This window comes from Rhodnius prolixus, unplaced genomic scaffold, assembly GCF_049639745.1.
Source record: "Rhodnius prolixus isolate KJV_2025 unplaced genomic scaffold, Rpr scaffold_3, whole genome shotgun sequence".
NCBI lineage: Eukaryota > Metazoa > Arthropoda > Insecta > Hemiptera > Reduviidae > Rhodnius > Rhodnius prolixus.
Genome location: NW_027411603.1, coordinates 12,831,995 through 12,854,568, shown reverse-complemented (window position 1 = coordinate 12,854,568; position 22,574 = coordinate 12,831,995). Strand labels below are relative to the sequence as shown.

Here is a 22,574-nt window from a genome sequence, read left to right as displayed (position 1 = left end):
TATACAACAACTAACAGAAGTCAAAGTGAGGAATGCTAGTGTTGGGATCAATGTTTTCTTAAAGAAATGGCAGAATATTTTAATTATATTTTATTAAATTAAATTTATTTAATTTATTTAAATTAAATTTATTTAATTTATTTAAATTAAATTTATTTAATTTATTTAAATTAAATTTATTTAATTTATTTAAATTAAATTTATTTAATTTATTTAAATTAAATTTATATAATTTATTTAAATTAAATTTATATAATTTATTTAAATTAAATTTATATAATTTATTTAAATTAAATTTATATAATTTATTTAAATTTAATTTATTTAAATTAAATTTATTTAAATTTAATTTATTTAAATTTAATTTATTTAAATTAAATTTATTTAAATTTAATTTATTTAAATTAAATTTATTTAATTTATTTAAATTAAATTTATTTAATTTATTTAAATTAAATTTATTTAATTTATTTAAATTAAATTTATTTAATTTATTTAAATTAAATTTATTAATTATATTTTATTTAATTATATTAAAAAACAACGTTTTTGTATTTATTTAAAAAAAAAATCCCTAAAGTAATCATTCCTCAATAAAGTGATCTTTCACCCAAATATTTTGCGGAGACTACGCAGGGATTAGGAACCTGGTCTACTGTAATTGTCAAAATACAATCAATATCTCTATTGTTGACATATCTGGCATTTCCGATAGCTCTTATCAAAATTAACTTTTGCTATACCCTGTTTCAGACTATTGAAAATCTGTATAGAGGGTAAATTGGCAGTACTTAATAGGGAGAAGAAATGTTGACGTAAAGAAGAGCAAAAGAAGTCTCAAAAAGATCCCTGTAGAACCCCTGAATAAATCGATGCACATGATGAGCAGTCACTTTGCCCAGAGGTAACTAAGTGTTTTCTAATACATAAATCTGATTTAAATATTCGAGAGTTGTGTCAGAGATTTTCAATTGTAGTAATTTTTGAAAAAGGAGGGCATGAGTAACAGATTCAATGGCCTCTGTAAAATCGAACAGTAATAGAAGGTTTACATACGTTTATCAATTACGAATCGAACATCGTCAGTTACTTTTAGTTACTCACGGTGATTGCTGTAACTCTCACGATAACCTATTATTATTTTTCAAATATTCTTTTGACCATGACATACTATCTTTTCCAAAGGCTTCGAAAGAGCAGAATCAGTGAAGTAGGACGCAGTTGAAACTTATTGAAATCTCAACTTCTTCAGCTTCAGTTTGCGGAAGAGGTTATTCAAAATTGTATCCAAGGTTATACAGTGGCTCACAGTCAAAATGATACACCAGGTTATTTGTTAGAAATTGTTGAATAAATAGATCAAAATTATATTTAATTGAAAAAAAATTATTTATTTCAATTAATAAACATCCTAGTAATATGTTCTTTGTATGAAAACAAATAAAAATGAACTAATGATTTATTAATAAGAATAAACACATTTTTTTACAATTAACTAAACTCACAGTGAAAATGATACACCGTTCTTTGCCCCTATATGTGTGTATTTGTTTACTTTAAATTGTTTTCTCCTCTGGTTTAATTGTTTAAATTGTTTTCTAAACTCTTCTGGCGAAATCATTTGGTTCTCTTCAGATACAATATCTGCCGTTTATTTGAACTTTTCCAGTAATGGGAGTACATACAACTCTTAAAGAACGTGAATTGGTCATTAAACATTTTAATGGTGGGAAATCGCTGAACGAAATAACCGAAATAATTTAAAAAAGCCGTTCAACTATCCAGCATATAGTGGAGAGGTACAAAAAGGAAAACCCCATTGCCAGGAAAAAAACTAAATCTACAAAAAAAAATATTAAATGATAGGGATGAGTTGTGGATCCTTAGAGAAGTGAAACAAAATCCATTCCTGAGTGCACCAAAAATAGCCGTAGAACTATCAAAACGTTTAGGTAAGTCAGTAAGTCCAGAAACAGTCCGACGTGTGCTAAGAAGAAACAAATTTTATGAAAGAGTAGCGCGAAAGAAACCTTTCAGTTAGGGGATAATTTGCAAATGAATATTTATTAAAGGACCCCGAATATTGTAAATTTAATATTTTCGGGTCCGATGGACGTTCCTATCTGTGGAGGAAACCAGGAGAAGAACTTGCCAAATCAAAATTTCCGCCCAACTGTGAAACATGGGGGTGGCAGTGTTATGGTGTTTTATGGCTTTTTATTTATCTACTCAAGTGTATCAATTTCACTGGGAGCCACTGTATATTGACTGACGAAAATCGGTTATTACTGAGAGGTCTGACTTTGTTAGTTCAAAATCTGCAGCTTTATTCACGAATGAGGCACAATGTTTATTTAGGACTCTTGAACAAAATATTATCTAGTTGACGTCCGGTTTTAATTAATCCTATCTTTCTAATTTCATTCTGTGACATTATGCTATGAAAAGCATGTGCTTAATAAGTACGTTTCGCATTTCTAATTTTATTCTGAAACAGGTTACCAAGTGTTATTAAATCACATGTAGATCACGTTTTTCGTATGAAAGCCTTCCTCACCCATATCTCGTTCACACATTAAATTTCGCCATCGCCTTATAACCAAGAAGCTGGTGCACGTCTAATTCCAACGAACACAAAGAATCATGCTTGTTCAAAAAACCCAAAATGTAACTATTGAATACGCCCTTATCATCAATAGAACTAGATTTCTGCTGGTTAGACCATTCACAATTCTGAAAAACAATCATAACATTTTCCGCCGAAAAATGTTTAATCCCTCTTCGCAAAAACTGTAATATATTAATTCATTTGAATTAGATCATGATTTGATAGAAATAGAAACAGGTTTTGACAATGTATCGTACGCAGTAACTTTAATTCATCATTTACTATGAACATATGAAGCTGGTTGCGTAGAGGCTGATTGATACGTAGATTAGAACTGAAGTAGAGAAAGTTTCGTTCATAGAGGAATTGAAAATGTAGTTGAAGAGCGCATCTTTATTTTATCAACTAGTTCTCAAGTATTCATTCGTTAAGCAATTCTTCTTTTCTTTCTTCCTCAGTTTTCTATATTTTTGGAATGTTACTAATTGATTAAGGTTTTATGTTTGCGATATCGTTAAAAAAATGATAATTTATTGAAACGTCTAATCTAAAAATAAAATTAAAATTTAACTTTGATCGCTCTTTCACACTTAGATTACTGTAGTGAATATTTTATCGTTGGAAAATAATAAAAATAGACTATAACCGATCATGAATTCGTTAAATAAAATTGCTTAGAATAAAGTTGTAAATATGTAAATGCATAATCAACTTTGTTCGATAAACATCAAATCCAAGCTGTTTAGAAAAGAATAGCAAGCAGAACAGTCCATAAACTAACATCGATATGAGACAAAAATAAAAATAAGAGCGGATAAGGGTTAGGTTGTTGGATAGCTGTCGTAGAGGGGCTTTTATGGTGTTTGCCTCAAAAAAGACTAATATCACACAGGGGTAAAACCTTCACCTTCCCATTCATTTAGTATTTATCAACATTCCAATCTGTGTGGCACAGTGTCAGCCTTATCTATTCTACCTTGAAACATTACATCCCACCTACCGATATCCTCTTTGCGCCTGTTATAAACTTCCAGTGCGCCCAACGACCCGTAGATGTTACTCCCATTCTCCCGCTGTTGTTCCCTTGTAATCCTGGAAAACATCCCACCAACCATATACCGTTTATTGAAATTGGCCGTACAGTAACAAAATCTTTACAAACCTAAGTGAATGACAATAGAAGTTTGGTTTCTATTGAACACATTTTTGACATTATTATCAACTAAAAACAATTACTGCTAACAGTTGATTAAAAATATTAATGGATCACTTTTAAATTTGTTGGCATTTTTATAGAAGTACTCTAGCTATGAACTGTAACCGAAACAATTGTGATAATATAAGCAGCATTTAATTCATTTTATATTAATTTTCTTAACACAATAACTACAAAAAAATACAGTTTTTAGTCTTTAAAAAATCATTGTTTTAATTACTATTTATAAGTGGTTTTTTGAAGTTCAGACGTTATTTGACATCTTTTCTGCCAATTGAGATTCAATTGCTGTCACCTGTAAACATTTGAAAAAGGTTGATTGGTTTTTAGGCTATCTTTTATCACATTCACTATCTGTCGCCTGCATATTTCTCATTCCTCACTACTTCTAAATATCTCGGAGGGTTGTCATTGGACAACCTTTCTTGTACTCGTCTTTTTCTTTCATCTTATTTACTAGAGGAATATCAAAGAACTTCTGCTTTATAAAAACGGTTTATGTAGTACACTTTCCGGTAGGTCAGTTGTAAAAGGGTTGTTATATAAATGAACGTCATTAAATTAAGTGTATTCAAACATCTTTTACTGCCCGTGATAACTAAATTTAGTGGTAATTGAAATAAATTTTATTCTCTAATGGTATTGATTGTAATTATTACATTCTAATAAAGACGTCAGCGTCTCTATTCAATCACATGTTATCAGGGGCAAGGATATAAAGTGAACCATTCTACGAACTTTCGTAATTTGAGGTAAATTATTTATGAATCGTATTTATTCACTAATAATGATCGTAGGCTTATGGAAGTGTTAGTGAATAATAGCGAAGAACGAGAGGAATGTTCTCATATAATTCTGTAATCGGTGGGTGATGTTTACATTCTTCAGCTACTTCTTCTTGGGATATGCATACTAATAGGCAAATAATTTACATGAACTGTGTGTAGTCGTTGACACGTGTGCTTTTTGTAATATTATGCTGAGATACCAACAAGAGAGCCGAGATCCCTCTGAAGAAGTGAAGAAATCCATTTCCCCATAAAACTATATATTAAAACTGTCCGGTAGGACAGTTGGATAAGGGTTGATCGTCAGAAACTGCACGAAAAAGCGTATCGTTGAAAAACACCCTACTTCGACAATTTTTTTCTCTTTTTCTATAAAAGATAAAATTCCCAAATTTTCTTAAAAATATAGGGCAAATCTTCCTTTATAACTGTAGTTTAGTTGCATTATACTCTACAGTTTGGTTACTTCCTTTTGACTCGTGCAACATTTTCAACTCACATGGTCACTTGCATTTTTTTTTTAAAGTTGGCGAGACGAACTGGTGGTCAATTTAAAAAGTCTTCACTCCTTTACGAAAAATATTTTGTTAGTTACCCTGAAGTATGTTTTCAGGGAGCCTAGATTTTTCCTAGAAAATATTTATATTTCCTTGAGTTATTGGCTGATAAATTTTCATTTATTTCACCACTGGTCCATCATCTCCTGTCAATTTAGGGAAAACTGTTTTGATTCAACAGATTTCTCGCACTACTTTCTATCGTTTATAGAAAAACGAATGTGGTGTTTGCTAAATTGATGTTCGAATGGTGAGATATTAAGGAAGGCCAATGATTTTCATTTGGCCTAAATTTTCTCTGTGTTAACGCATTGCAATCATGTAGCTCTACATTTTGTTAAAGACTTTTTCCAGCACACAATTCTATTGAAGGAGCTTGTTAATTTGGGGTCAGACTTTCCTCTTATTTAGGATATTACTCACTCATTGCACTTATATGTAATTATATTAAATGAGTTGCTGAAATTCCAAGATTGGACGAAATTCCTCAACCAGGACTGCCACTTTACCACTCTACAACCATATTTGGTTGTGTCTCTGCGATTATCTCTAAATTTTTTGTATAAATTAAATTCGTGAAGATCTGTATCTTCTATTTGAATCATTTTAAGGCTAACTTCTAAAGCGTCATTACAGGGAAATGTGTGGGTTTATAAACTGTATAACATTAAAAGTATCTATAATTTGGAGTTCGAAGAAACTTTATATGAAAGTGACTTGGGAATTGAAGAAAAATAATCATACGGGGGGTTCAGTCCATATTGTACTACTGCATTGTAGGATGTTTTATGGGTCTAATTTATAATGGAGCTAACTATCCTCAAAGTACTCTTGAAATCCAAAATTTTCTTCTTCTCTTTTGGTTCCCTCTTTACCACCGTGCAAAGAGAGGTTCTTTATTGAGGTGATCTAGAAGGGCCCGATCTTATTTCAGCTGATATTTCTTTCCATCCTGAAAATGTCTCACAAATCTTCTTCCCATATTCTGCGTGGTCCTCCACTTAGCCACCTTCCTTCCACTTACTTAAGTTTCTAACGGGCCTTTCATTTCTTCAGATTAGTTATCTGAGAAACATATCTGTACTACCATAACTTACTTGTGTGATTTCCTCAGCCCACCTTGCTCCCTTTGATCTTATAGTTCTGTTACGAATGATATCCGTTCTTGTCTTGTTTGCTACTTCTTCCAAGCTTGCTTCTAAGCACAGCAACACCTCAGGATTGAAACCAATGTCACCAACTGATATTTTGATAGCTCTTCTTTTTTTTTATAGGTTTTTGGATTTTTAGCTTACCCCTCTCTTTATAGTTTAAAATAGTCTATCTGGTGTGCTGTAATCCTTTGTTTCAAGAAATGTAGTGATTACAGTTTTTTCTACAATGAAGAAATAAAGTTTAAAACTAGGAGATTAAAATCATAAGAATAAAAACATTAATGCGCTAGAATTTTTAAATTTAGTCTTTCAATTTTAAAAAGATTCCTTCTCTACTTTCTTTTTAAAGTGGTTAAAAAGAAATATACATATAATAATAAAAAATGAACTAAGTTTTAATTTATTTAAAAGTTTTACTCAACCTTCTTATTAACTTTTTCTTGAAAATGTACAGAAGTTTTTAACTAATCTTTTTTGTTGATATTTTCTTTCATAATTTTAACAGTGTAAAAGAATTATCATATCATATAATGGACAAAATAAGAAATGAGATAGCTCTAATTAGATTTTGAATCGAGGTTTTGTTAAATAAACTTCCAGAGAAGTTACTTTCGCATCTAACTTCTAAGTGTAGAATGTTAGAATTATAATTAGATTTATTAATTAAAATTTATTGTGGAATATTGGTTGTGATTAATATCGCGCACTTAGTCGGAAAATAGCCGCTTTCCTTGGGAACTACCACTTTTAGAGAACAACTACAAAATAATTAGTTTAAGAAATGCAGAAGTGATAACATGAGTCTGGAAAGGAGGGAATACGTATGGCTGATCTAAGGGTGAAAATTACTTCTTCTTTCTTTCTATACGAGGTGTGTTCAAAAAATAAGGTGAATTTTCATTTTCTTAAAAAATATTTATTTATTCTTCGATTTTTATTTTGTCTCCTTCAAAGTAGTCCCCCTCAGATATAATACATATGTGCCAGCGTTTTTTCCAATCCTCGGAACAGTTCTGATATGCACTTTTTGGTATGTCCTTGAGCTCTCTCAGCGATTCGGTTTTTATCTCCTCAATCGTCGCAAATCTCCGTCCTTTCATGGGTCTCTTCAATCATGGGAACAGGAAAAAGTCGCAGGGCGCCAAATCTGGTGAATACGGTGGCTGAGACATGATAATGTCATTCAACAATTCCTGAGCGATGCTCATGCGACGGTTTTTTTGATCAAAATTCAGCAATTTTGGAACGAACTTAGCTACTACACGCTTCATGCCCAAAATTTCCGAAAAAAAATTGCAGGACATGTGCCAACCGATATGCCGACAACCTCAGCAACTTCTCTAATTGTGATTCGACGATTCTTCTCAACATTTTCATCGGTTGTTGATGTGCTGGGGCGTCCAGGGCGAGCGTCGTCATTCACATCTTCTCGACCTTCTGTGAAAAGCTTGTACCACTTGTAAACATTTTTTTGACACAGAGTACTCTCACCGTACGCCACTCTCAACATTTCAAGTGTTTTTGAGCACTTAATTCCATTTTTTACACAAAATTTGATTCAAATTCGTTGATCCATTTTTTTCGACAGAAGAAAATCGCCGAACTCGCAAAACACTTGTCTTATTTATGCCTCTAACATACAAACTAAACATGCTATATAGCTACAACTTTGAAAATATGTTCGAGACAAGTGTGCCAACATAAAAAAAAAAGACAATCGAAATTCGAATGTACGTAGCCCGCGAAATTTGAAAATTCACCTTATTTTTTGAACATATCTCGTACATGTATTACCTTTTGTAGATGTTTTGAACTAAATCAAGCATCCTGATTTTGTTAAGAACATTGATCGTTAATGAGGTCTGGCATAGCTGTGACATTCAACATAATTTTTTTTTATAGCAGTGAACATGTTAAAGTAGACAAATTTCTATTATGGATCTCAGATTCAATAACATTTAATTACGTAAATGCAGTATACAGTAATGACGTGTGATTGTGCCACATCAGATGCCTAATTATTGCTAAAGCTTGAAAGTTTTGGTCTAAAAACTGTTTATTTACAATGAAACCTCACAAGAAAATCATGTTTGTTTTACTGCTTTACAAATAGTAAGATTAATAAATATGATTCACCATAGTTCTAGGAATTTCCATGAAGTCTGAAGCCAGCAAAGCACTTGTATTCAGGCAACTAATTTTGAAGGAAAAAAATGAAGATGGTTTGGGAGAAAGCACCCTAAAATATTAGGAAAAGTCTTAAGACGTAGTTAAACTTTTTTGGAAGGAAAACCGCCAATGTTTTAATACCAGTTTGCAAAACAACACTTTACAACAACTTCCAAGGTAATTTTTTTTTTTGCTTTAGATATTGGCATCGATGGTTTGAAATACAGACTCACATAAACTTTTGTAAACTTTTTTATTTTGCAAATTAACGTAAATACTTTTAGTTTTGAATATTGTAACATCGGCCGAAGTATTGAAAGTTAACTTTTCCCGACTTTGGTAATATTTCGTTTCTTATAAAGTAAATCTTTTAGTTTTCTAATAACGTATCTTCTCTCTTCGGAATTCTAAAAAGGAAGATTACAAATAGTAAGATTTAAAACTTAAGATTTCACTTCAATTTTTAAGTTATAAGATGTCCAAAAAAAAGGACATAAAACAAGATCCTCTTGGTTTTCATAGAATCCTCCAAGAGTTTTTGATCCTGCAGTTAAGTTAAAAATATAGTTTTACAAGCATCTATGGTACTCTATGGGCTTTATAGTACTTCTAAGATTTTATTTAAATAGTAATTCTGTGGGCTGCTTAATGTTTTAGCTTCCTAAATTTAATTATTTTAAAGAAAATAAAGTATCAGGCTTACTAAAGTCACTACGTAAAGTTTAAATGGAGTAGTTGAAACCATATTTGACAAAACCAAGAAATTGAAAGTGTTTGAATAGTACTGAACGTTGTCCTTGAATAACTAGGTGCCAGTTTCTCAATTACATTTTTCTTCAAGTATTAGGTGATTCTGACGTGTCAATACTATTCGACCTATGTTACCACTTTCAAACCCTATGCTTTCAACTTTAGTGTTACTTCTATTATCAGAATCCCGTTAAGTAATATTTTCTGGAAACATTTTTCAAATTCATGTAATGGTTAAATTATAAATAATTAGATGGATGGGAAAGTCTCTTGTTATTCAGCAACTTAACTTCAGAAGTGAGGGATTGTCTTTCATTTTTTCTTTCGCTTGTAATTCGATTCGTAATTTTTGTTCTGCTTGTTTTTAAATTTATTTTAAAACGAAAATTATAAGATTATTTGCAATAATATCATCGATCCAATAAAGTTATGATACATTTCTTTTGTTTACTTCCCTGCCGTTTTGGATCTTGCACCGTCAAAGGTTTACTTTTTATAATATATTTAAGAAAACAACAAAAACTTGTATCAAAGATGTAAACTATTCACAGTTCACATTTTTATCGGTTTACCAGAAGGAAGTTCCTTTGGAGGTCTGGGAATAAAGGGACGGTATTCTAAGTATTTGGTATAGTCGTAGACTTGCCAAATATTCACTTCTCTTCTCATCTGCAAAATACGTACTATCACGTGCAGCCTGTTATAGTTGTGTGTTCCCTGATATGTAGTATTTCCATTCTATCCATCTTCTAAAACTATCTTCTAATCTTTTACATTCCAAAAAGTTTTTGAATTCATTTCACAAACAGTTTTGAGCAGATATTTCTTTTGTATCATTATGCATAATTAACATACGTCTTTAATCTTCTAGCACATAAGAACTTCAGAGATACCATTACTACAAATTTTCGGCACCTTTAACATGTACATTCTACGCACGTTTTTGCTGTGCGCTATAAATGTGGTACTGAGGTTTTAGTCATTTTAGACGAGCAGTTCTTTTATTACGTTATAACTAATGTTTGATGAAAAACCAGAGAAAGATATTTTCTAATCCCTAATTGCCGGGTCCCTGCTTTCCTTGGACTTCCCTTGTGAGCCTGAATAGTTATCGTGGTTGGACGACTGAATTCCTATCCATATAGAACCCTCCCAGCTTCTTCATTTAACATTTTCTGTTTATAATGATTTTCAACAAGTTCTCAAAGTTTTGAAAGCAAAAAGTCAAGAAAATAGTTCGAATAAAGAGGAGTTGGAGTTCCTAGAAACCGCTCGGTTGAGGAATAAACGATCTAAAGTTGGATGAGCTAAAAGATTCAGGTTTGATCAAAGCAATTTAAGAAAAGCGAATAAATTTATAAACAGATATAGCTCACGGTCAGTGATGCTTTATGTAATAGTAATTGAAACGTAATTCAGAATAAAATAGACATCTCTAGATGACCCCTATTTTTTTCATACAATTGTCGTTGTATCCATTGGCCCACCCATCGGAGTCGATTCTTCTTAAAGACAAACATCATAAAGATCCCCATCTCTATATTCTTTTACTTGTTACCCAATTTTCACAAACATAACTAAATCTTGACTTTAGAATCTAAGCCTCCCGCCAGCTTTGACAATTGTACTACGCTTTAGCCCAGCTAAGCTGAGCAATCCAGTACTAGAATGAGGTTGATACAGCCTTAGGCACGTCGTTTTGGGTTTCAAGCACATAAATGTTTTAACTTTTCAGTTCCAGTTCGACATCTACTCGTGGCTCGATCTCTTGTAGCCAGGGTAAATAAACTTACTGAATCTTACATACTTCAGGTTGGGCAAATTTAAATTAATAAGGCTCGTCAGAGAATGTACCGTTAAAATTGATTATAATTCTACATTAATAATTCTGAGAAGAGTAAATAATAAAAGAGTATAAGACAAAACAATTTAAGAAAAGCGAATAAATTTATAAACAAAAGAAAATGCGCAATACTAACAGGATAAAAAAGTTCTATGCATTGAAATATCCATTTAAATAGAAATAAGTACACTTTTCAGAGTACATTCGTTAGAAGTTTTTGTTTTTGTATAAAATTGAATTATTTCTGCTTTGTTGTAGAGGAGATAAAGAAAGAAGATAAGGTATTACCAACTAAATGAACAATAGGAACAATGAATGGAAGAAGGGTAATTATTTGAAGACCGAATCAAGTTTTGTGTGAGTCTGTGGGAAGCTGAGTTTTCTGTTATGTTAGTAGAAGGTATTTAGTAGTAACATCAAGTAACAAGCTTTAATAGAAAGACTATCTTTTGAAAGCACGCCCCTACATCCATCTAGAACCTTGTTAACTTTTCTAGCTACTAACACTAGCTCATTTGAGATCCTTCTTCAAAACCAGCCAACGATCAATGAAACTTTATCGACTCCTATACATACCTGTATTAAATGGTAACCTTTTTTGTAACATTCTTTTGAAAACTTCTCCACCTAAGAAACTTTTCTTTCGAAAGAAATAAAGTGTCAAACAGTATTTACTGTCAGTCTTTATAGGAGATTCACTCATGTTATTTTTTAAAAATCTTTTTTTTTTTAGAATAAAGAACTTCTTATTCACTGAAATTATTTTTGGATAGAACTATATCAAACTTTATTAGAATCGATAAAAAGAAGATCTCAACTGAACGTGGTGGGCATATGCTCCATGAATCATTGAAAGCACTGCTTACTTAAATACATGTATGTATTATTAATTTTGAAAGAATTCTAGAAAAAAATAGTAATTATTCATTTCACATCATTTATAGTTTGTACATACAAGTCCTCCAAACAGAAAATTTAATTTAAATGTGACAAAATCTGCAGGACTATTCATTGGCCGATTGCTGAACTTTTACTCTGCAGGCGAATTTTTATTTACATTTAAAATAAAATTAGAAAAAAGTTATCATTAGGGTAAGAACTTCAGTAAAAGTAACATTTTCTTGAATTGGTTTTGTCTTTAAGGAGAATTTATTTTCATGAACTCAATACATTCATCAAGTATTTAGAGTAAAGAAAAATTATGCAATAAGCTATTGAATACGTGGCTGGATCTGCAATGCTTAGTCAATCTTTGTATGTACACATTCTGTTGTTTTTCAGAATTTCATTCAACTTCAGAGATAGGATCATCTAAATTTACTTTGGATGCAATATCTGTAGAGTACCCGATGAATCAATCTCCTAAGATAAGTGTAAATTCCAGAATCCGTCTGAAAGGAAAACAAAGCAGTTACAAGATTGGATTTACAATTCAAAGATCCTACTTCCAACAAATGATGCCCCTGGTCTTGAAGACTTCTGGACATTTTACTGGAAAATGTGAGTTATTATACTACAAACTGATTATTTTCTTAAATTAAGCATTTTTATTTAAAAATTTTGAGTTATATAAATATCCACTAAGATATTCCATTTATTTCTTAACAGAATGCTAAAGCTCTTTTGATATGGTAGTTTTATTTTTATTTTTTAATTAAGTTTGCTTCATAATTTTTTACAAATATATTTTTTTCCTGGCATAGTTTTATAGACTGAAGAAAAACTATAAATTTCATTAAAATAAGAGCAAATAATAGCAATATAAGTAAATAAAGAAAAGTGGAAAAGTTGAAACTTTTGAGACAGTTCAGAGAGCATCTTCTTCGTTCGTCCCCACTCTAAACATCAATTTCAGCGGTGACCCATTTGTTAAACAGAACAAACTAAAGTTTAAACACCAGAAGTGTCCACTAAACTCAAGAACTACGCTTTCGTCTTCTACTCCTTTAAACTTACTGTCTAACTCAGATGGCGTTACTAATTTTATATCTAAACGCTCTTCATGTCGAGTCTACTTCACGTACATACTTCTTGATGTTTAATTTAATTTATTATTTTATTTTCTTACGTTTCCTTTTGATCCCATTTCCGCCTCTCAACAATTAATCACGAAAGTATTGTGTAAAAAAAAAAAAAAAATGTACACAAGCAGCTTTATATTTGCCACAATATTTAATTACTGTAAAAGAAGATGAAATGATTCAGTCTGTTTGCTGGGCTCTGTAATAATTTACTTTCTGCCCCTTTTTTGGTTAGTTTATGAAGAGTAAAAATGACCGACTGGTCTTTTCTATCAAATTTTACGTTTAAACGTAATGTAAATTAGTTCACACAATAGTTTACTAATGACTAATTTGGTGACAAAAAACGTTCAGAAGAATAAGGATTAGTTGGTGGAATGTAAGAAACTTCCATGATTATTTAGCTGACTAAAAGAATTTTTACACTTCTATCTATATTCCAAAGCTCATTTTAGTTAAAATAAGTGAAAAAAAGGAACTTGTTTTGTGTTTATACGATTTCAAAAATAAATTTTTGACCGAATGATTGGAAAATATATAAATTTTGCAATATGGATTAATGGCAGAAACAGTATTAGGAGAAAAGATCAAACTGAAAGGATCGATTAGAGGAAGCTTAGAAGCAATTATTTGCGTCTGTTGGTATGTTAAGGGATTTCTGAGTGGCTACTTCTACATGTACTATCTGGATGGCCCTTCTGACTATATTGTAATTACTGATGAAGAGCAATCTATAATGAAATGTATTTCAATTATGTAAGGTGGGCGAGAACATGTCATTCATAGGATATTAATGGTAATTCTGTCTAGAGTTAGCTATCCGGAGATTTCCCCCTTGAGGAATGCCGTAAATCTTTTGTGATTGACGTGTATTGAATTATTTTTTTTTTAAAGTTGCTCTGATATTTTTTTGTTTTGCATGTGTGCAAGTTGATTAAGTTTACAAATCTTTACTGAGTGTGGAAGATAAATTAATGACTATCCTTATAGATACCTAAAAACCATTCATATATTATTTTATAATATATTTTTTTAAGCTTATATGTATAGTGTAATACGAGAGATGTTTTACACGTCGGAACTTGTTAGGCAGTAGTGTCCTGTACAACAATAAATTGTCAACGTCTCTTTTATTGATCGTGCTGAGCATCTTATTCTTATACTAAGATTATTCCGAGTATCCTTGAACGAACAATTCCATTCGATAGCACTAATACCACCAAACTACCGTCACTCTAAGAATTGCTATTATAATAAGAAGCACTTATAATAGTTCTTTTTAAACTGACAGATATTCTTTTTGTTAGAATTTAAAAATTATATTCACTAAGTACTTTGAACTATTCGAAGAGCCTTTTAGAATATTTAATTAACGCTTGCAAGTGCTATTGTACAATTTTTATTAGCATATACAATGTGACTTCGAGCTTTCATTGTTTACGCAGTTTTAGTACAATAGTGTTCTAACCAAAAGTGACCGTTGCTGTACATTCTCTGTGTGACTCTAACGTTTCAAAATTGAATTTTTCCTGATTTTGGTTGTCATATAAATGTATGTTCTGCTAATAACGCATAGCCAGATAAATTTAGATATATCTTGAAGGGCAAAAATATTCATATTCATAAAATTACACTCTTAACATTATTAATCAGCTGCCTATAATATCCTTCTTAGGCAATTTGCACCTCTTCTCCTTTCTTGCCAATAACATTTTAGAAACTATTTTAGCTATGAGTCCATTGATGTAGTCAACATAAGGCTACATATATTTATCCAGGTGATTAAATACGCTAAAAGGACGTTCCTTCTCCAAGAAAATTTGTGGGTCCTAGAGATCATTACCTCCATTGTCATACATACATTTAGGATTTAGGTTATTCCTAACCAGCTTTTCAGTGATTATTTCGTAATTACGCACTATAATCTACATTTTTTGGGGAAAAAAAGTCTGCTTCCGCTTTTTTATATCTCTTCTGAATAAGTTACAGTAATTCTCTAGGATTTGTGGCCACAGCTTCGGCTGACTTAAGTATTATGTATTTATATGTATAATTTTTAATAAATGGCAACTTTAACTTTAACTTTAATTCTCTAGGATTTTGGCCTCTGCTATTACATTGTTTGGTAACAGTCTGACCAAATTATCTTGAAGAAGCAAGAAGTTGCTGTTGGCATTCGAAGTGGATAGGTAGGAGTAAAGGAGTGTTCCATCCCTCTCATTTTAGGGGCGCGAGTGTGGAAAATGTATCCTCCTGGTGATAACAATAAGGAAGCTAAAATAAAAAAATGGAAGTTGGACTACGTTTCACAAGAGGCTTCAGGAATACAAATGCGTTTGAAATAGAAAGAGGAGGGCTTCCTTGCAAGGATTCATTGATATGAACGTCATGATTGACGTTCGCGGGTGGCAATGACAAATCTAATAGATAAGTACCGTCTAAATTGAGAAGAGAAAACGTGTAGAGATGCTAGAATATAGCATTGATCCTTGAAGACAAAATATACTTGATTGAATTTAAAGAGATTTCAGTTTAAAACTTGCTCAGTTATCAGCTATTTACACAACGGATCAGGTATAATACATTGAAATAGATAAGAGAAATAGGAGCTAGTTGTATCACCAAGAAATTTGAAAGATTTTTTCAAAATATCACAAGCAGAATTCGCTTTGAGACTTTCTTTATGTCTGATTATTTGTAATAATGAAGGCTTTATTTTGATATTACCTTTAATGTGCTTTAACACTAGAAACCCATTAGTCTCGTTTAATGATTTTGCCTAGAAAGATTTTTATTTTAAATATTTTTATATCTCCTAGTGAAGGTAATTGAAATTTCATGTACCAATCCTATTGCTTGAAGAAATTTGGTCTAATGTTATGGAGTGGCGAAATGTTTTAAAATACTTGTGTTACAAACTTAAGGACTGTAAACATCATCATCAGTGGCCCATCAGCCTCCTGCCCATTTGGGATGGATGCGCTGCTGATACCATGACTACGCAATCTGACAACAAAATACTCTTAGAAAGATGGAAGAATCACAAATGAGCACAATAAAATCTAGAAATAATTTTATGTGTTGCCAAAAAAAAAAGTAAAGTCTGAATTTACTGCTTTTAATATAACATCTGTTTACAGTTCACATAAAATTTAACTGAGAAAGATATAGCAAACATTTTCATGGCAAAGTTCTCGATTAAAACGGACAAATTCTATTTATAGACTAATGAAAAATAAATTTAAAAAACTTAAAGACTAAAGATTGATTAGATTGAAATTGACTGTAAAAAGTTATTATGAAGGGATCTGTTCATTACTGTCTTGGGAGCAAAGAAACTTAAATAGTTTATAGCTTATAGCATAAATCTTTTAAATTGTAGGCTCCATATAAATATCCTCAAATAAAGTGTTTAATCTATTCCAAGCCAAATTAATTTATTTAAAACAAATATAATAGTTTGGGAGGGACGCAGTTATCTAAAGTGCCACATCACTATTATGTTCTATTCTATAGGGACTCGTAACAACAAAAACCAGAATTAAATCTGTAACCAAAATACTGAAATTTAAAGAAAAAACCTTTTGACAGAGCCATTTTTTTCAGGTTTTTACTGTAACTCCTGGTTCTTCCAATAAATTCTGTGTTACTTTTATTTAATTATAACAGTTTACCTAGGAAAAATAATTTTAGTTAGAGATGTTTTGGCGCTATTGATTTTCTTGCTTCTCTTTTAGTTTTCATTACACTTTTATTATAGTGAATCTATGTAATATTGAAGCCAACTCACATTTGGTAAAATTTCAAAGTTTGGAGGAGTGATAAGTTAAAAGTTTAAGGATCGCAGAAAATAGCGCGAAGTTTACACTACTTTTTTTTAGATATTAATATTGGAAATTAATTAATACACTGCTTTATGCTTTAGGTTAATAAAGTGCAATTTGCAAATTTCCCACAAAATACAATTATTTGCTTAAATTTATCAATTCATAAAGAGGACAAGGTAAATACAAAGTTAATCTTATCAAAATGTTTAACAATATATCCATGGTGTATATAGTGACATTTAGAGGAGACAATAAATTTGGAAACGCCAGTGTATGTGCGACATTATCAGGGCACAGTATTAGTGAGAGATGCAAATAGAGAACATATGGTACAGTTTTAGGGAAATGTGTTGTATGTGCGTGTGGTGCAGCAGCTGCAGAATGAGAAGAGTAGATAAATACACAAATTGGAATGATGAATTAGTATACAATGCTATTTCTTATCCTTCAGGAAATGTATGTTTGTCCTTTTACTGAATTACTATTAACATTAATTTTACAACAATAGCAAAGGATACATCGCCAGTTTGTTGACTGTTGAATGAAATATTTTGTAAGATTGAATTCGTCTTTTGCCTCTCTTGCTTGTTAGTTTGTTTTTTGATTTGACAGAAAAATAAGCATTTGTCTTTCTGTTTTCTTTGGAAGGTTGGAAGTTTCACGAGCAAAATAGGCAGCTGTAGGCCTTACTTGTGTCGGATGAAACCACTTACCTTAAAATACCCTAGCCTAATTAAAGTTAGGAAAAATCTCAAAATCTAGAAGGTTAAATGCACCATCCTTTCTTTTTACATCAAAATTATTGTTATAAAAAAAATGAATTTTTTCACTCTCCGAAACTCAATGAAATATGATTGGGTATCAATTTTTATCAAGAAAGATGGAATTCTGCAACACCTGTAGCTTAACTAGTGCTTACAGTTAGTTAACAGCTAGCAAAAAAAAATCAGATTTTAATTAAATTTTCTAATCTTTTCAAAAAAAAGTATTATCAGAACAGTTTTTTGTAAAACTAAGCCGATACTGTAGATTTAATAAAGCAATGACCACAAAATCATTTTAATTAAAAAAAGAAAGAAAAGAAAGAGGACTTATAAGAGAGAATCATTCATTTTAGTGAAAGAGGGTTTATTGCAAGGATTTTATAGCATTTCCAATTACCGCTTTGAAATTGCATGACCTACAAAATAGATTCCGCTTTAAAAGGTTGTAACATATCTTGATCCAACATGAAAAGTATAAGACTCTATTGCCTTCTTGATGTGTATCTATTCTTTTAAGACAAGACTTTTTCCAATTATCACCATTACCTTTTGTAGTTTGTTATTGTTGAGAAGAGTAATGGTTACAATTTGGAATATTTTCTTCATTTGTTCTTTACTCCAAAACTTGCAGTTTCGGCCTAAGGAAGTGGTTCAGAAGGCGTACCAAATGCTCAACCTAGAAGCACAAAGTTCTGTCCTGATTTTTTTATTTGTTAATTCAAGCTACATCAACATCTGAAGTCTGACAATCGTCCAATTGGGCCCCCGGTCTTGTTAGAATTAATGCCGTAGTAACCTTACACGGGTGGCTAATAAGGTGTTTTCTCGCCGGACTCTGGCCAGAGGTTTTCATTCATTCATCCTCCTTACGCTGGTCTGTAGCGCTATTTTACTGAGCTGGTAAATGGCTCAGGTACTTCCCCTGGGTTAGGTAGAGTGCATCTCATTTTCGCTTTCTCTCAAGGCTGAATACCCGATTTAGACCATTTGAGTAGGCTGAGAAGACATTTACCCAAGTGGATGACTTTTTTCAAAGAAACCATTATGTTTTTCGCTATCTACGCATTGCTGGAAAAAAGTCCTTTCCGAAATTTGTTTCGAACGGAATGCTTGTTGCTGTAACATTAAAAACAAAAACTTTATAATTTAATTATCTTTTTTCCACCCATAGTGTATTTATCAAATTGAATTACTAGATACAATTTCTTCAACTTTATCATTCAGCTTTATTAAAGTTTAAAGTATCCCAAACCCTTGACAAGAATGCCTGCTGGAACCTCCAATTTAATTCTACGGCTGGTTAGAAATTATCCTCAAGGGATATTCATTAACATTTTATCTCTCAAAACTTGCAATACTATTTTAGAATTTTAATTTAATGGAATAAAACTTGTTTTCTTTTAATTTAGTCTTCTTTTTACACATAACTGTTACACAAAATGATAATTAAATGCTAAAGAATGAAGTATTACCTAAATGTTCCTGTTAATTAACAGATTTTTTTAAGCACTTAAATAAAAAAAGATTTTTTTTATTTACCGCAATTTAAAAAAAAAACGCAAATCTTTCGTTGCCTTTGTATTAATTTCAAGTAGAGTATTAAAAAAATTACTAAGTTTATAATTTTAAATTTAATTTCGATCTCCTTGTTAGATTCTAAATCCAGCACTCATACGAATTTAAAAATAACTACTCAGTGTTTCTGGATCAAGCAGTTATTTTTGTCAACTACAATCATTCCAAGTTGCAATCACCATTGTTTTTAGTATTAACGTTTTAGTCAAATTAGTTAGTGTACGTCGAAAGTATGTTACAACTTTACTAATAGAAGATTATAAACATTATATAGAAGATTAGATATCTTTATAAGAAGATTTTCCTTAAAAATGGCTTCAATGAATTTATTTTTCATCTTCAGATTTGTGTACAAATAGTTTCTTTGAAAAATATATTGATAGTGAGATAGTGGTGCACCTCAAGCCTCTCTTACTTGTGTCATGACAAGAGCAACAATATGCGGCACAATATTTATATTTAAAGTGAAAATTTATTATAAGGCCATTCTGAAGGAAGTGTACAGTTGCGTTCTCTTTTAAGTGTCATTTCATTTTAATAATGTACAGTAAAGTAATGCCTATTTTTTCAAGCAGGCTTCACGTGGACGGAGGCCACTAGCAAACATACTTTACTATAAAGTTATCATATCAAACATTAAAATAAAAATCCAAGGCCTAGACCGGGAATCGAACCCACTACCACAATACATTCTAGCTTTGCAGAACTCGCCTCTAACCGCTCGTCTACCGTGGCGCCTAATGTACAGTAAAAGATTGATAATTAATTTTTGTAAGAATTAAGGTATTTTTCTGAAATTCGGAGCGGTGAAGAACGTTATAAGTTAGCATCATCTTAAGATATGTGGTTAGAGGAATTATTCTTTTCAATTTCTAATCGGATTGTTTACTGTAATTGTGAAAATGGATAATGGTACAAAAAATGATGACAGGTAGGGTATGAAAGGAATTTTTATTGAAACAAAAAGTGATAATGATTTCACATTGGAGTAGTTATTAACAATGACTAGCATTATTATTAGAATACAAAAATTTAATAAATTTTTTATTCAGCAATATTGACAATAGAGAAGATTTAACAAGCTTCATCATTGTTAAAACTGTCAATAAAATGTACAAAAAGAGAAAAACGGCATTATGACCAAAAATGATGTGTAAAGTTATTATTAGATCATCCCTCCAGAATTGAGTGCAAAATTAATTGAAGTACAAATACTTGTTGTCAAACAGTTTGACAAAAACGATCTTCTATCCTAAATCTGGTACTAGGTACCGTCAGACTCTGTTTATCTCTCCAATACGTTATGGTTAGCATGTGTGGAATATTTACTAACATTACCACGAATCCATAAAAAACCACAAATATCACCTAACTCTTTATTACTTATTTTAAGTTGGTTTTATAAGATTTATGTAACTGTTCTTTTTTTTTGTATGTAAGGCGCGTTAACATCTGTGTAAATAATAAACAGTGAGCTATAAGAAACTCCTAGGAACAGAAATTATAATTTATGTAAACTAGGGTAATAAATATGAATAACTAATTTATGTATTTATTTAAACAATGCTAATTCATCGAAATTTACCTCTTCTATTGTGAGCGATTGTTACATCCAAACAAAACTACTAAAACATTATTGTACAAAATCTGTTGCATAAAAGCACTCGCTTGGTTTTTGTTGCCGCAACTTAGTCAGATTTTCTTTAAACTTAAAAAATGTTTAAAATGTTTTCAGTACGTTTAGTGGCCTCTGTCCACATAAGTTCTCCTCTGTGAAACTGTACTTTTATCAAACTCACGACATCCTAGCTCCACAGTACACCCCAAAAAAATGCAGGCTTAAAACAGTACATTGAAAATGCGTCTCTCATAAACTAGTTTAAATAGCACTTCTGTCAATTGCACTTCGAAATTTGGCGACACATTCGATAATATGCAGTACAAAATGTAAATATAATGTAGACTAAATACATTGTTTAGGAATTCCAGCTCTTAAGCAATATGAAACACCTTATCTCTGCTACATCTGTATAGATCCATCAGTTGATCAATGAATCCAACAGTTCTCTGCTTTTACAAACATTATTCTTTAATATAAAAGTCAGGCGTAAATCTAAATTAAATTGAATTCCGTGCGGGTAGGCTCGGCATCCTATTCCCCACTCTGGCATTATCTGGGTTTTGTTACTTCTTGAAGGTACTTCAAGAAGGAGCACCTCTCTAATCCAGTCTGTTCAATTAAACTTAAGAATCTAGAGAGGAAAACCACTAAAGCTTGAGGCATAAGTTTTTAGTGTGTAACTCTCACCGTAAGCAACCAAATGTTTAATACGAATGGTGCTGTTGATGTTTAATTTGTAATCATTATCTCAAGTGTTTTGTAAAATAGACTTGAGAAGTCCATTGATGAAATGTACAATAATTCGAATAAAATAGGTGCTCCGGCTTAAGCTGGAGTTTTTAGAGTCCTACCCCCGAAGGAAAACCTTATTGCTCTCACAATTAGTTGGCAATAAAGTAAAGTATAGAGCGCACTTGTAAAATTGTATAGAGAAGGTAATAAATATGTATATATAAACTCCTTAACAAAAACTTACAGTTTAAAAAGTTAAGTATAAAGGTTGATTAAACGCCAAAAGGTACACAAATCAGCAAGTACCCAACATTTCATTAATACTTCATTGATATTATTTAAGTAATTTTACCGCATTAATTTTCATTAATATTTTTTAAGAATTTATTAGATGTCACATACCCTTATGCTGGCCATTTTCATCTACAAAATATTTGTTCAAGTAGCACACCATTTAATTAGATTGACTGTAATATCTATTTATCTATAATAATCAAACTATTAATCACTGGTGAAAAAGAAAACGTTATAAAAAATAAAAAAATATGAGGCTAAAAAATTCATAAACTTTTTTAAAAATTGCTTACACCAACATACATCAATGATTTTATTTATTTTTATTTTTAAATAAAAATCGTCGGTTTAAGTTCATTCTGCGATTAAAGTAATTGTTATTGGATGAAGTAGTCAAACGTTTATAATAATAGGTAATAATTATCTGGCTTTATCGCAAATAATATAGTTTTCTTCAATTACATTCTCAATCTAGGTGTTCTTCCCACAATGTTGTGTATATGTAATATAAAATAAATAAGATATGCATATTTTTAGGACAGCTAATTATTCCAGTATTTTACCATAAGTAAAATTAGGGGAACTAAATTAAATTACAATTGAGAAATGAATAAATAATGTTGAATAATCTACTTGTTATTAACTGTGTGTTATT

At 31.1% G+C, this 22,574-nt stretch overlaps 1 protein-coding gene and 1 long non-coding RNA gene across 17 annotated transcripts in view; one reads left to right on the top strand and one right to left on the bottom strand.

The window, feature by feature from the left end:
* Positions 1–22,574, top strand: part of LOC141453277 (uncharacterized) — a 50,204-nt gene that overhangs the window by 3,773 nt on the left and 23,857 nt on the right. For 8 of the 15 annotated variants that reach the window (XR_012457898.1, XR_012457901.1, XR_012457907.1 and 5 more), the window contains 5 exons: positions 754–904; positions 8,465–8,669; positions 11,344–11,485; positions 11,819–11,961; positions 12,367–12,585. This is a non-coding gene — a long non-coding RNA (uncharacterized lncRNA). Of the gene's footprint in view, positions 1–753; positions 905–8,464; positions 8,670–11,343; positions 11,486–11,818; positions 11,962–12,366; positions 12,586–15,202; positions 15,296–22,574 lie in introns of all 15 variants that reach the window. The other 7 variants (XR_012457911.1, XR_012457902.1, XR_012457909.1 and 4 more) reach the window with 7 other exon arrangements.
* Positions 1–22,574, bottom strand: part of LOC141453273 (uncharacterized) — a 234,731-nt gene that overhangs the window by 191,146 nt on the left and 21,011 nt on the right. The window lies entirely within an intron of this gene.